This window comes from Sciurus carolinensis, chromosome 12 (genome assembly GCF_902686445.1).
Source record: "Sciurus carolinensis chromosome 12, mSciCar1.2, whole genome shotgun sequence".
NCBI classification, from domain to species: domain Eukaryota; kingdom Metazoa; phylum Chordata; class Mammalia; order Rodentia; family Sciuridae; genus Sciurus; species Sciurus carolinensis.
This window is the reverse complement of record NC_062224.1, coordinates 115,851,012-115,866,098: the sequence shown is the minus strand read 5'-3', so window position 1 is coordinate 115,866,098 and position 15,087 is coordinate 115,851,012. Positions and strand designations below refer to the sequence as shown.

The following is a 15,087-nucleotide window of genomic DNA, read 5'->3' as shown; positions in this document are numbered from 1 at the left end:
GGGTCAAAGGCTTGCTCTAAGCCCTGAGAATGACACTGACGTGTGAACTCAGCAAGCTTCTGCCGTCATGTGGATGTGGATCCCTGGGTCTGAGCAATTCTGCTCTCTCTCACAATATCAAAACGTTCAGAGCTGTGCATTTCCACAATCGCGACTGTGCAGCACCGGTATGGTCGGCACTGGGCTGCCGGAGCAGATGTCGCGTGGGATCTCAGCTACGGTGCTGGCTGACTGGCACTCGTGTCTCCTGCCGGAGAGCGTGGACCATGCCCGAGGGACCAGGCTTGCTTCATTCTTCCGTTCACAGCACTGCTCGGGACCGACCCGGACCACTAATGATGATCACTAATGATGATCAATCCTAATTTATGAAACAGTTATTTCTAGATGTGAACGACTCTCTGGTGTCCCCTACAGTGCACACCCACCCGCTCACGGCACACGTGGCTGGACACCGAGGGTTGGGATGGAGAGACACTGCTCTTGTCCTTCACTTCAGAGTATGCGCCGTGGCTCCCCAACTCCTCAGGCAGTTACTGATCAGAAAACAAATCAGGCAACAAATTTAACTGTGCTATTTGTGTTCTAAAACCACAGCACAGATATGGCTGAGGACTTATTTTATAAACTCACAGTTGGCACGTGATGACCAGTAACTAGAATGTGGATTTTAAGCCCAGTGGTGCCCTCCAGAGCTCTGAGGTGAAGCCCTGCAAGCGGCTGAAGGGACCTGCACTGTGTGGAGGAGATGGGCACCTCCTCTTCCTCCGTACACCTCCAGGACCCTGAGCATGGGAAAGCAGGTGGCCTAGTGTCCTGGCATCTCCAGGTTCCCCCTCCATGAATCGTGTCCTACCTTTGTCCCTTGGCTTTTGCTACTTTATCTTCAGTTGCTGGGACGAGAGGTGGAGGCACAGCAACCATCTGATTCCTCCCATCACAGTTCTTCCCACCGGACCATCCCTCCCCTCTTCTAACAGGAACCCCGCAGGCCATCTGCAGGCCAAGTGCAGGGGAGGCAGTATCTCCTCCTCATCTGCAGCCCAGCACCGAGCTGGTGTTCAGCAATCGGTAAACTCACTTTAGCCGACTCCTTAAGAGGAGCTCAGTTTCATGTGAACTTTCTCATCTCCTGTCAACAGCAGGGAGGGTAAGCACACACCCACCACACACACAGATACTCCTGCAGCCACAAGAGTCCAAGTAGCCCATGCAATCATTCTTGCTTCTCATTATTACTGCTCCTGCTTTCATAATGCAGTAGGTCTTTGCACCCGACTCTAGTGGCATTCACTTTTCAGTAGATTTACTGTTAATTGGTAGACATCAGTGTTTCTTAGAGCACAAACTCACCCCACAAAAGGTAATCCTTTGTAATCTCCCACTGTCTGCCACAGTCATTCAGAATGTGGAGCTGATAAAAATCTGCATATTTCACTGAACTGAAATATTTTAACCTGATACTCCCTGTGAACACAGGTAAAGTAGAGAGCAGTATTATTTGAAGCATTGGTTATTCTTCCAGGAACATTGACTTAAGCCTTCTTTCCAAATAAAATTTACATTTACTCCCTGCTCTATCTCACAGATGCCTCAGCCACCAGGGTTACTGTCAGCAATGATCTACCCAACACACAACTACTGGAAGCAAAATGTGAGGTTACTAAGACATCAGCCACCTCTGAACGGCACAGAGGACACTGATGCTGTTGTACAGGGATCGACAGTTCTGGTAACCAGTCCCTGGGTCTGAACTCACCCCCCGCCCTCAGCCAGAGAAGCCAGTGCTGGTTCTGCTGGCGCCTTCCGGCCAACAGAGCTGCTGCTCCAACCAGAACTCCAGAGCTCGGGCTACGAAGGGAGTCGAGGGTGTGGCCTACCCCACACCCCAGCAGAGTGGACTTGTGGCCACATGGTGCAATCTGAGAGGCACCTGGACAAACCACATACAATATAGACTCCTGTCTGTCCAGATTTGATATCTGAAATGCAACAGCTGAAGTCCAAAACTTTCCTGTGTCTTGAAGACATCGGTCTTCACCAGCCCTTTGTCAAAGTGCAATCCCTCCATTGAGCTTCCATGCTAAGTCCTTTTCAAATGAGTTGAGCTTATCACCATATCCTGCTTGGAACTGCGTGAGTATAAGGCACAATGTAAACAGATACAAACTAAGTCCCTAGGTGGTGAAGGGAGACTTGTACCACAAGGAAAGTTGATAGAACAATTGAAAACATCACTACTACTCATTTTCCTCATGACTGGTTTGGAACAAAAGGAAAAATTCTCATTCTTCAACCCTTTTTCCAATCCCACATTCAAATAAAACTTCCACTGAAATTAAAATTTGACCATAGAGTCAACTTGAAATTGTGATCTGATGGTTGTTTCTTAGACCTAGAATAAAAACCCCATATTATTCTACCAATTCTATGTAATGAAAAATTACAGATATAGACATACTTGACTACTCAAACATAAACCCACTTATAGGTATAATGTAGGTATTTTTAGAACAAGAGTTCTCTGTGACTTTTGATCTTGTATTAGAAATGGTACTGGAAAAGTTACAGAGTGAGAGAAATGTGGAAATACTGACAAAAACAGGTTGGTGACAGATACTATTCTTTGGAGATAACAGAACTGTCTAAAAATTTTCAAACCATCATCAATTAAGTCCCCAATGCGTTTCCCAGTACTATATATACCCTATAATTAAATATTTGTAAATGAGTCCAAATTTTAAGGGAACTTGCTATGAAAAGGAACACACGGTGCATCTTTTTTAAAAGTAAACCATCTACTTGTAAGATGACTATTCACCTCTTACATTTTGTAGGATTGGGCTTTCCAGGGCTCTCTTAACTTCTTGTTTCCCAAGTGCTGGGATACCTGTTGTGAAAGGAGAGCCACGTTCTATGCGTTTGCAGAGAACCAGCTCAAAAAGCAAAGAGTTAGCCTGCCCTGTGTGCCAGGAGGTGCTGTGAACTGTGCTAGGCCTTGGGACAGAGAGAGCTTCAGACCTCTGAGTCCAGAACAGCAGGCAAGGGAGCAACCACAGATACTAAAAGAGGTGTGCAGTCACTGGGGAAGGATCAAGAGGCAAACCCACTGCCCTCTGCCTGGGAGCAGAGAGGAGGTACAGTGTTGGGGAGAGTTTCCTAAAGATGGGATCACTCGGAAGACAAGTGGACAGGGTGGACAGCAGGGGACACTGCTCAGGCTGACTCCGATCAGACACTGCACCAGGTGCTAAGTGCAAACACATCACCTAATTAAATCCCACAACCTGGGAGACAGATGTCACCATCCTCATTTCACAGAGAACACAAATGACAGAAGTTAGCTTGTCCAAGATCTTATAACTAGTGAGACAGGCCACACAGACCCAAAGCCCTACTGCCATTCGGTTCCTTAAATTACCCTTCCAACAATGCTCTTTCCACCATAACCCAAACCCTGTATTTTTTTCTTTTTACCTTTTTTTTGCCATTTTCTTTTTATCAGAATCACTTGGCTCAGAATATTTTCTATTATTGTGTATCCATTAAAAAAAAAGAACTGGCACTGAGGGATTGCACATGTAGTCCTAACACTCAAGGAGGTTCACTCGAAAATATGAATCCTCAGAAGCTAGCAGGGCATCGTAACAAAAATATGGGAGTGCAGAGGGGGCTCTGGATTTTTGAGATGTTAAAAAGAGTCTAAAACAATACACACCACTATACAAAATATATCAGGGTAACTACTTAGCATTCCAAGGCACAAGGTTTTTTTTAATTTTTTAAATTTAATTACATGACAATAGAATGTACTCTGATACATCATATACAATGGAATATAATTTCTCATTCTTCTTGTTATACATGATGTAGAATCTCACTGGTCATATAGTTATATATGTACATAGAGTAATAATGTTTCATTCTACTATCCTTGCTATCCCCATACCCCCTCCACTCCCTTCAATCCCTTCTACCTAAAGTAACTCTATTCTTCTCAAGTCTCCCACCATTGTGAATTAGCATCCGAATATCAGAGAAAACATCTGGCTTTGGTTTTGGGGGATTGGCTTATTTTGCTTAGCATGTTCTCCAGCTCCATCTATTTACTGGCAAAAGTCATAATTTCATTCTTAAGGCTGAGTAATATTCCATCGTACATATATATATATATATATACATATATATACACTACACTTTTTTTATCCATTCATCTGTAGGAAGTGTGGGTTGGTTCCATAGTTTAGTTATTATGAATGGAGTTGCTATAAACATTGATGTGGCTGTGTCATTGTAGTATGCTGATTTTAAGACCTTTGGATATAAAGTGAGAAGTAGGATAGCTGGGTCAAATGGTGGTTCTATTCCAGGTTTTCTGAGGAATCTCCATACTGCTTTCCATAGTGGTTGCACCAATTTGCATTCCCACCAGCAATGTGTGAGCATAACTTTTTCCCCACATCCTCGCCGACATTTATTGTCGTCTGTATTCTTGATTATTGCCATTCTGACTGGGGTGAGACGAAATCTTAGAGTAGTTATGATCTGCATTTCTCTAATTCCTGAAGATGGTGAGTATTTTTTCTTATACTCATTGAATGACTGTATTTCTTCTTCTGTGAAGTGTCTGTTCAGTGCCTTAGCCCATTTACTGACTGGGTTATTTGTTTTTTGGGGGATTAAGTTTTTTGAGTTCTTTATATATCCTGGAGATTAATGCCCTCTCTGAGTGAGGTGCATGTAGTAAAGATTTTCTCCCATTCTATCCACTCTCTCTTCACATTATTGTTTCATTGCTGAGAAGAAGCATTTTAGTTTGAATCCATTCCCTTTAATGATTCCTGATTTTACTTCTCGCACTTTAGGAGTCTTGTAAGGAAGTCAGGTTCTAAGTTGACATGGTGAAGATTTGGGTCTATTTTTCTTCTATTAGGTACAGGGTTTCTGTTCTAGTGCCTAAGTCTGTGATCCACTTTGAGTTGAACTTCATGCAGGATGAGAGATAGGGATTTAATTTCATTTTGTTACATGTGGATTTCCAATTTTCCCAGCACCATTTATTGAATAGGCCATCTTTTCCCCAGTGAATATTTTTGGCAGTTTCCATCTAGTATGAGAGAACTGTATTTATGTGGGTTTGTCTCTGTGTCCTCTATTCTGTACCATTGGTCTACCTGTCTATTTTGGTGTCAATATCATGCAGTTTTTGTTATAATGGCTCTGCAGTATAGTTTAAGATTTGATATTGTAATGCCTCCTGCTTCATTTTTCTTGCTAAGGATTGTTTTAACTATTCTGGGTTTTTTATTTTTCCAAAAAATTTCATGATTGCTTTTTCTAGTTCTATGAAGAATATCTACTGGGATTTTAATTGGAATTGCATTAAATCTATATAACACTTTTGGCAGTATGGCCATTTTGACAATATTAATTCTGCCTATCCAGGAACAAGGGAGGTCTTTAGATCTTCTAAGGTCTACTTCAATTTCTTTCTTTAGTGTTCTGTAGTTTTCATTGTAGAGGCTTTCAACTCTTTTGTTAGATTGATTCCCAACTCAGTGACAAATCTACTGAAAGAGAAATTAGAAAAACTACCCCATTCACAATAACTACAAGTTTTTATTTTTTTTAATGGAGGACTCCAAATAATCTGCTCTACACTAAGAAAAAAGGCAACATTTGCTTTGCAACTCTCACAAAGAGCCAGAGCCTGGGAAACCTTCCTCTGGGAGACGCAGAGACAGCGCCAGTGTGCAAGCCATTTCTCTTGACTTAGTCTTTGCCTATAGAATTCTTTCCAGATACTGAATTTTCTTCCCCAAAGCAGAATAGATTGCCCTTTGCAAATGACATACAAGCTGACAACAGACAGAAGAAAAACAACCAGAGAAAACACGAAGAATTTTTTGGAGGGCGTGGAGAGGGGGTGGTGCTGGGCACTGAATCCAGAGCCCAGAACAAGCCAGGAAGCTGTGCTGAGCTACACTCCAGCCCCAGAATTTTAACTAGAGTGAATCTAAATCAGTTTCTTCAAGTGGTAACACTATGCGCTTTACATTTTTGTTACTGCGAAATCAGAGCAGATTTCAGATAAGAGAGTGGCTGTTGACACTTGATATCACAGAAGTCACACTCACTGAGTCAGCAGCACCAGCCTCGTGAAGGGTGCCTGTAACTTCAGTGCTGCTTCTCACACCCAGCAACCAAAAATAAGCCAAGCAAAGCAGGTAACAAAACGTCCACTAAGAAACAAATGATTCTGCTGTCACGTACAACAACTTAGGACAAATATTTAAAAATCTTTAAAAAATAATGCTTGGGAGAAGCAAAAATAAATAAAATTTGAGATTGTTTAAAAAAAAGAAACAAGTGAGGACATGAAGCAACGGTGTAATCATTTGAAAGTCTGAGCTCAGAAAAAAACAATGAGTAGATAAAATTATTCAGAAAAAATTCAGATTGAGTTGAGAAACTTTTAGATAGAGTTTATCTCAACCGAATTTTTTCCTCGAAGATCAAAATCGAGAACAGGTTTAGTAGCTCAGTGGTAGAGTGCTTGCCTAGCAGGCATGCAGCCCTCCCTGGGTTTGATCCCCAGTACCACAAAAAAAAAAAAAAAAAAAAAGGGCAGGTTTGGAACTGCCAGAGACTCTTCACACATCAGATTATCTGTACTCTGAAATCCAAATCGTGGGAACATATGGCAAATCTGATTGCAGAAAAATTCTAATTCACAGAAACCTTAAAACAAGCTCATTATTCACCTATGCTGCACTAACCCGGGGGCAGCTGATTTGTTACCAAAGCTGTTTTCTCATGATTCCCATGTCAATGAATCACCCAAGTAAGTCAGTGTGCTACAGTAACAACCAACCTTGCAAAACCAGCCAGATGGCCCAAAACGCAGAAACTAGCAAAGAATATTCATGAAAATGGCAAAAATTCACACAAATGCCTGTGACCATCTAAAAACTGCAGTTGAAAGAGGAGGGAGGACATCTTGTAAGCCAGCCCCTGAGACATGTGGTTCTTTCACAACATCCAATCGTATGCACAAGATCAGGCTAAATTCAGCTAAGCTTCTGCATCTCCCAAGTTCCGTGTAGGGCAGGACAGGGCAGCAAGAGATCACTTCCAAGAGTTGGTCACCGATGGGCCACTTTTCACTCTCTTATCACTCCCTAGAAGTCAAAGAAGCATATTTCTAAGATGCTCCGTTGCTTGTTCAATAAATGTTTTTTGAGCATCTACCATGGCTAGGCCATGCCATTGTAAAAGAAAATGAGACAGAAGGAGCTCCTCCCCTTACGGCATTTTAAGGACTCCTCACTGTGCAAATGACAATTTTTTTATAGTAGTGACAAGATTTCACATTCAATCCAAACCCTAGTGAGAACCGTGCTTTGAATCCATCATCTCTGAGGATACTTGAAGCAGGCACTTGAAGCACAGGCCTGCTCTGGAGGGTCAGTACACCAGGCTGGGCAGGCCAGGCGAGGCTGAGCCAGCCTGGGAGGGAATGGGTGGAGGTTTGGACTTTTTGATCTGGGCAACAGGGTACTGCTAAAGGTTTGGGGCAGGGTAATGACATAACCAGAGGTATTTTGGGAAAATGACTTTGGGTTAAAAGAGAATGGACCGAAACAGGCAGAAAGCAGCTAGAAGGCTTCACGGGGCTCAACCCTGGAGTCGGGCTGGGGCCCCTTGGCTCTAATCTCAACCAGAATTACGCTACTTTATCTTTGTTGCTCTCGCTTCTTGCCTTCACCCGAAGCTGCCTGTGGTCTTGGAAGCCCCAGAACATCACTTTGACACATCAATTGGAAAAACAAATCTCAAGGCCAGCTCCTATTGCCCGATTCCAGGGGAGGGGACACAGCCCCAAGTCTTGGTGTGAAGAGCAGCACCCACAAACAGGGATGAAAGGAAGACATCAATAGACATGTTGGAAGGTGACCTACCGTAGCCCCTGGATACACTCACCCATTCTACACTTCAAGCAACTCTCACTTTGCTGGCCTGAGAACTTGGGAGGAAAACACCAGTCTTGTCCTGCTGCTGAACCTCCCTGTGTCCCAGGCTTAACTTAAACTGCGCAGCCTGACTTGGAAAGCAAGATCAGTGTAGAGATCTGTCCATTTCCACACAACTCCATTCCAACCAGGAATTCACAAGATGGATGAAAATAATCATAGACTAGGTGAGGGAGACCCAAGATGAAAGAGATTCATCCATTCTTTTTACCACCTGACCTCCTGAAGCCTCCGTGCTGACCAGAGGACCTTGATGACATTTTAAAGCCCAAGGGATTAGAATTAACTCAATAATCCCAGGAGCAATCACCCTAATAAAAGGTCACAAGTCCCTTTAGAAAAAACTTAAAAGAGGAAGGTTTACATTGCATATCTGTAGCAGGGTTGTAAGGTCCTTCCTCAAGAAGATGTGGTCTCTTTCAATTCGAGGACTTTAACATCAATCTCTGGATTGCACAGATAAAAGAACTGGGCAAGAGATCATGGTTACATGCTGTGGAACTCGAAACCATATTTCTGCTCACCAGATTTCTGTTCATCAGCTCAAGAGACTTTCCACTTGTTTAAATTTAGTAACATTCTAATAAGCCCACAATCATGGCTTCATTACCTAGTGACACAGATCCTAACTGGTCAGCACACTATGCACGCCACTACTCTCTTGCTGCCCGTTACCATGATTGTACCAACCTTCTCTCCCATGATTAAGTACTAGCACCCAGCCTCCACGGTTCTGGGATACCATCATCCTGAAATGAGGGAACCAAGTTCAATGGTGCCCTTTCCAGTTGTCCTCCCTAGAAACACCATATACAGTCCCACAGGGATGCTCACGTTCCCCTCACTGACGCATCATCAGCATCTTAATGAGGAGAGCATACTCTGGGCTCTCCCTGAAACCACAGTCAAGGTAAGCCAAGTGCGCAAATAATAGATCTTATTTCCCTAGGCCTTTAGATGTATTCTTCCACATCGTGCCCGGAAACGTAAGATATTGGATCCAAGTTTTAGTAGACAACCAACTAAACATCAGGGCCTTTTCCATGTGCAGGAATGAATGCATTAAATCCAGGGTGTCAAGCAAGAGCACCCATGGTGATAATCCAACAAAACACTCTGTACACTATAGATTAACATTTTGAGAACCCTTTCTCACGTTTTCAGCTTTCTCCGTTCAACATAGATTAGCAAGCTCTTTGTGCATGTGTGTGTAAGCTCAGAACAGAATGAGACACAATTCCATTATGAATTGGGAGGCAATGAAAAATATTTAGGATCTTGAGCTATGGTTCTATGTGTAATCACTTACTAGAAGCATCATAACTACCTGGAAAATCATTAGAAATGCAATTTGGGGAACCCATCTTGCCCTACCTGCTTTGGCTTAAGTAGAGAAACAGAGTCAAAGGCTTCGGAAGACTGGAAAGTTAGGGTAGATTTGTCATTTATCACCCACTCGCCCACATTGAGGGTTCCAGAAGACTGTCTTTCATTGTTACTATGGGAAATCACTCTTCCAAGTAGGCCAGAGGGAGGTGTGGGAACTCAGTCACCAAATGGGAAACCTAAATGCAGGGAGTGTCACTGACCCCACTGCAGCAGAGGCCAAGTGGCAGCACTCAACTTCCAAAGGTCAGGTCATTGTAATGGACAGTAAGGTCACGGCAGCTATCATTCGTGCAGACTCATGGCATTGGCTAACTGGCCATCTACTTCCTACAGGAGAAGGAGGATACTTACTAAGGTCCTAAGTGATCTGTATAAGTGAAAGGTTCTAGGTTGAGTTTACAAGTAGTCTACCCTGAATCATACAGAGTTATAGCCCCTCAGTCAATGCTCACACTTGCCTGGGCTGGATACAAGATATACCATTTCAGGGAAGACGCCCAGTGACCTGCTTCCATTGACCAGGCCTCACCTCCTACAGTTTCCACCAACTCCCCAGATTGCAATCAAGTCATAAAGCCACTGATGGATGAATCCACTGATGAGGTCGGAGCTCTCATGACCCAGTCACTTCCAAAAGCCCTCCTCTGAATATTACCACATGGAGAAGCCAGACTTCATCACATGAGCTTTTGAGAGACACTCAGGGATCCAACCACAACATTACTGTATCTCAAACAACTCTCAACTGCCCCCTTCACAGACGAGTTATTTGTCTATATTATCATCTACTGTCCATTTTTTTCCTGGTTTCTGCTGGATATAGAAGTGGACGTGGTGAGGCTGAATGAGGAGTAAATATTAGTCGTCTGCTACCACAGCATCTTCACCTACACCCACACTTAAAACTCCCTGGTGACCAGATGTAAAAAGAAACCTAAAACTTATCTTCTCCCCCACCCCTCATCTGTTGATGTAGTTTTTCCCCGTCAAATTCATTCATCATATAACCACTGGGATTCTGCTACAGCCTACATCCTACACCCAAAAATCAGGCTCCCTGTAGTAGCAGCGACTCTCCAGACAGTCCTTCCCCCTCTACATTGTAGTCCACCCTTTCACACCCATAAACTCGTTTCTGTTCTAGGTATCTTCAACTGAAGTAATTCTCTAGAAGCCAAATCCAGAAAATTGGGGAAAAAACAACTTGAGCATTCAATCAAGGAAGTTGATATGCAAAAATCTTACTGTTGAGCTTAATTTCAAACTTGTATTATAAAATCATAGAAGTTGGGTTTTGCCTTTGTTTTGTGTATGAATGCGAGAAGCACATCGCTTCAGCAAAGATGCTAATCCCGTATCTGAGTCAGAGTCACAGGTTCTTCCCAAGTCCCGGCACATGGCCTCACATTCCTTGATAGAGCCAAATCTCTAGAGAGGCATCTCCAAACACGGACTGCTCTGCGTAGGAGCTGAGGGGAGGAAGCCAGCAGTTTCCACTGGGAAATTACAGGACAAATATCCTTCATCAAGATTATTATTTTATGAAAAGGTGGTTGTGCACCCTTGTGAGCATTGTAGTGGCTACCAAAATATCCTACCCCCACACCAAGAGCTCCAAGTCCCAGACTCAACCGTGTCTGAAGAAACCAACTGCGAGTGGACTTCACTTGGGGCTTGTGGTTTTCTTAACTCTTAATAAACCTCCTTTCAAGTTCAAGTTTTATACACAGGAAGGCAAACCAAATAGATCTGAGAAGTTGGTAATTATTACCGATTAGATAGAAAGTGTCCCCCAACAACTCACAGATTAAAACCGGAGTTTTGAGATGAAAATTTATCACTTTAGCTGGCAGGTGGGGTCTACGCAAGCAAGCTATGGGAGTCCCAACTAAAAAGCATTACCGTTCTCAAAGCCACGCAGCAGAACCCAACACTCACCCTCCACTTGCTTTATTGCAGATTCTTAGACGAGTAAGTTCTCAAATCAGAGAATTTACCATAGACAAAAACAGAAACAAATCCCGGAGCACACGACACTCACCACTAGACCCTCCGCAGAGAGCGCAGCTAGGGGTTTATATAGTACTTGGCTCACTGCTATTGGTCTAAACTTATGCTAATTAGGGTTTGAAAGAAGTACCAATGCTATTGGTCCAAACTTATGCTAATTAGGGTTGCAAGCGCTAACGCTATTGGTCCAAACCATGCTGGGTTGCAAGCGCTAACGCTATTGGTCCACTCTGGAGTCCCAACTTCCATTTAGCTCTACCGCACTTCCAATTTCTCCTGGCAGGTCAGGAAGTGGGAGGTTGAAGGTCTTGGTCTGCGCTCCAAGTTTCCGGGGCTACTGTGGAGCGGGCTTCAGCGGCAGGCGTCCACACAGCGCCCTGGCCACCGAAGGGTGACAGGTTGGCACACCTTGGCTGGTAGCGCCTAGGGCCTGCCACCTGCATGGCGGGCTGCACAGAGCTTCGGACCAGGCCTGACAGCCCTCCAACCCACGAGAGCCCGCTCCCGCCCCGCTCCGCCCCGCTCCCGCCCCGCTCCCGCCCCGCTCCCGCCCCGCTCCCGCCCCGCTCCCGCCCAGCTCCCGCCGCGCTCCGCCCAGCTCCCGCCCTGCAGCCCTTCTGGACGGGGCAGTCTGCTGACCGCGCGGCTTGGCAGGCCGGAGAGTGTCAGCGTCAGATGATGCAGGAATGTTCAGATGCGAAGCGATTAGATCAGTGGCGATGTGACCTAATCAGTGGGTTAATCCTGCGGATATGGATTAACGGGGTGGTAACTACAGGCAGGGCGAGTGCGCCTGGAGGAGGTAGGTCCCGGGATGTATGTTTTGGGGTGTATGTTTTGTCATAGTTAAATCGCCAAAAGTACAGGACAAAGAAAGAACGTTAAAACCTGTTAGCAAAGTACCACTTAGAGGAAACTCCGTCAGATCTCCCAGCAGAAACCCTCAAAGACAGGAGAGCATGAAACGAGGTTTCAAGATCTGAAAGGGGGAGATTGACCGTGGAAGACTTCAGGCCGGCGGCAGGTCCCGTTACTCCATGGCTCAGGACTCAAACAGCAGGAGTAGTGCTGCTCAGCGAGCTGCATTTGCTACCCCGCCAAGGTTTTGCTCCCGTTTTTATGAGTCTCCTTGGGAATGTTTGGTCCTGAGGGACCTTCAATGCAGTTCACAGAGAGGCGCATTAATATTGCTAAAATGACCACACTGCCTAAGGCAATCTACAGATTCAATGTTACCCATCGAAGTATTAATGACATTCTTCACAAAACTAGGGAAAAAATGACATTAATATAGAACTACAAAAGACCCCAAGTAGCCAAAACAACCTTGAGCAAAAAGAACAAAGTTAGAGGCATCACAATACCTGATTTCAAGACATACAGGGCCATTGTAACAAAAATGACATGGTATTGCCACAAAAACAGACACATAAGCAAAGGGAACAGAACACAGGACCCAGAAATAAATCCACACATCTTTAGCCAAGTGATTCTTGACAGAGGTTCCAAAAATATACATTGGGGAAAGGACAGTCTCTCTGACAAGTGGTGCTGGGGGAAGCTGGGTGTCCTGTGTAGAAGACAAACTGTATCCTTCCCTCTCTTGCCCTGTGCAAAAATCAACTCAAAATAGATCAAAGACTTTACTGTAATATCAGCAGCTTTGAAACTACTAGAATAAAATACCAAGGAATTCACACAGGGAAACACCAAAATATCAGTACAGGCAACAATTCCCTGGATGGGATTCCCAAAGTACCAGAAGCAAAAGCAAGACTGGATGGTCAGATGGTGGATCAGTGGGAAAGGGCTCCTTTGAGCTCCAGTCTGGCTCCAGTCCTCGGCACCGTTCTAGTAAATTTCTGGCTTGCATAGAGTTTCACACTTCAGATGAGAACAGTGGACAGATTCCAGCCCGGAATAGTAGTACCCTAGAGGATGAACCTGGCCGTGAGAAGTTGTTGGATTCCTTCTCAGTTCATACCACTACAACAACCAATATAATGATTTCTTTTATATAAAAGACAGCCCATCTCAAAATTTCTCCCTTTATAACCATGTAAATCCAAGGTTCTGCCTTTGGGAATTTAATAATGGATGTTTTCTATTTAGCTTTTTCCTTTAAAATTTAAGAGATGATTTCCAGCCTTGATTTGTTTTGTTGTATACTGATTTGCTATTAATATTTAAACATATTCTTAAGAGGCTATCCCTAATGAGTAATATTTTTTATAAAACAAATTACCCACTATCTTTTTATTTCATAAAGCGTACCAATTACATAATTTATCTGGGATGAAGTAAAAAAAAAAAAAACTAGTAAATAGCAACATTTCTACACTTATTCTAAATATCAGTGGTTCTTAACCCCATTTAAACCCTTAAAATTCTCAAAGACCTCAAAATAACCCTTCTTTAAGTAAGTTAAGTCTATTGGTATTTATTCAATTAGAAATTAAGACATTTTTAAGATATTTATTTACAGTATTTATTCATTTAAAATAATATGCACATTAATGTAAATAAAATATTTTTAAAATAATTATCTGTTCAGAACAAGGAAGTTTTGATGAAAAGAGTGGTATCGTTTTGCATTTTTAAAAGCTAATGTCTGGCTTGATAGAAGACAGCTGGATTATAACATCTGTTTATGCATTTAATCTTTTACTTACATTATTTTGATTGAAGTTTATGAAGGAAAATCAACCTCACTTGGATGTGGATGGAAACAGGGATCATATGTTAATTGTCACTGCAGGTAATTGTGGATAGTCCCATTTGATTTTAAAACAAAACTTGGTAAGCTGCAATAAAACTGTATTGATGAATTATTTTCTGGTCTATTACACTGAAATCTGTTGCCCTGACTGGCCCTTTTGTACACGTGTCTCAGTTGTTTTGTAACATCATGCATTGGTGGTTCAGAAGGATTAGTTTCCCAAGTTGCACAGATTCTCCAAATTTGGCCTTCAACCATTACACAATATCAGAGAATCACACTTCTCATCAGAAAGGCTGTTAAGTATTAGGAAACTATCAAGCTTATGGTGCATATTCAAGTTTCCCCATACTCTAACGCTCTAATGCTATCTTCAATGGCAGACGCTGCCGCTGTTTTCCTTGAAGTGACAGGCCACTCCTCCATTGTTCAGAAACTGTCTGCCAAACACCCAGGCAGAGCAAGCACAGTTTGTGCAACGATCTTTTCAAAGAGCTGTTCCTGAAGAGAGCCCCTAATTCAGCTTACAACCTGAACAGCGCAGTGACCACAGCACCCTTGGGCATCATATTTAGGCTGTCCCGAGGCACCTGCATGTCTTGCTTCTGTGCCAGTAGTGTGAACGTCAACAGGCTGAACACAGCAAATAAAGATGGCAGCACCACAGGCTAGTTCTCCCGTCAGACTCTGAAGGGCGTCATGGACCTGCCATCTGTGGGCTGGACCTTGAGGATTGCTGCTGTGCCCATGTGCTGTTCAGCTATGACTTCTGAGGCTCGAGTTTGAAGCACACTGAACTTCAGCAGCTGGCTTAGAAAGGGTGGAGAAGGGGCAGGAAAACCACGCCAACAAACAGCCCGTCGACAAAGTGAATCCCAGCATCAGCAGGAACTGAAAGACCATGTCCGCGTGGCAGTGATCGTGTTTTAGGGGGTC

General features: G+C 43.6%; 1 long non-coding RNA gene across 3 annotated transcripts in view; it reads right to left on the bottom strand.

The window, feature by feature from the left end:
- The window catches only part of LOC124962394 (uncharacterized), a 68,793-nt gene that overhangs the window by 39,950 nt on the left and 13,756 nt on the right, over nt 1-15,087 (bottom strand). Inside the window, exon 1 of one of the 3 annotated variants that reach the window (XR_007104467.1) lies at nt 11,361-11,468. The exons of the other annotated variants lie outside the window; for them this stretch is intronic. This is a non-coding gene — a long non-coding RNA (uncharacterized LOC124962394). Of the gene's footprint in view, nt 1-11,360; nt 11,469-15,087 lie in introns of those variants that run through there. 3 annotated transcript variants of the gene reach the window in all.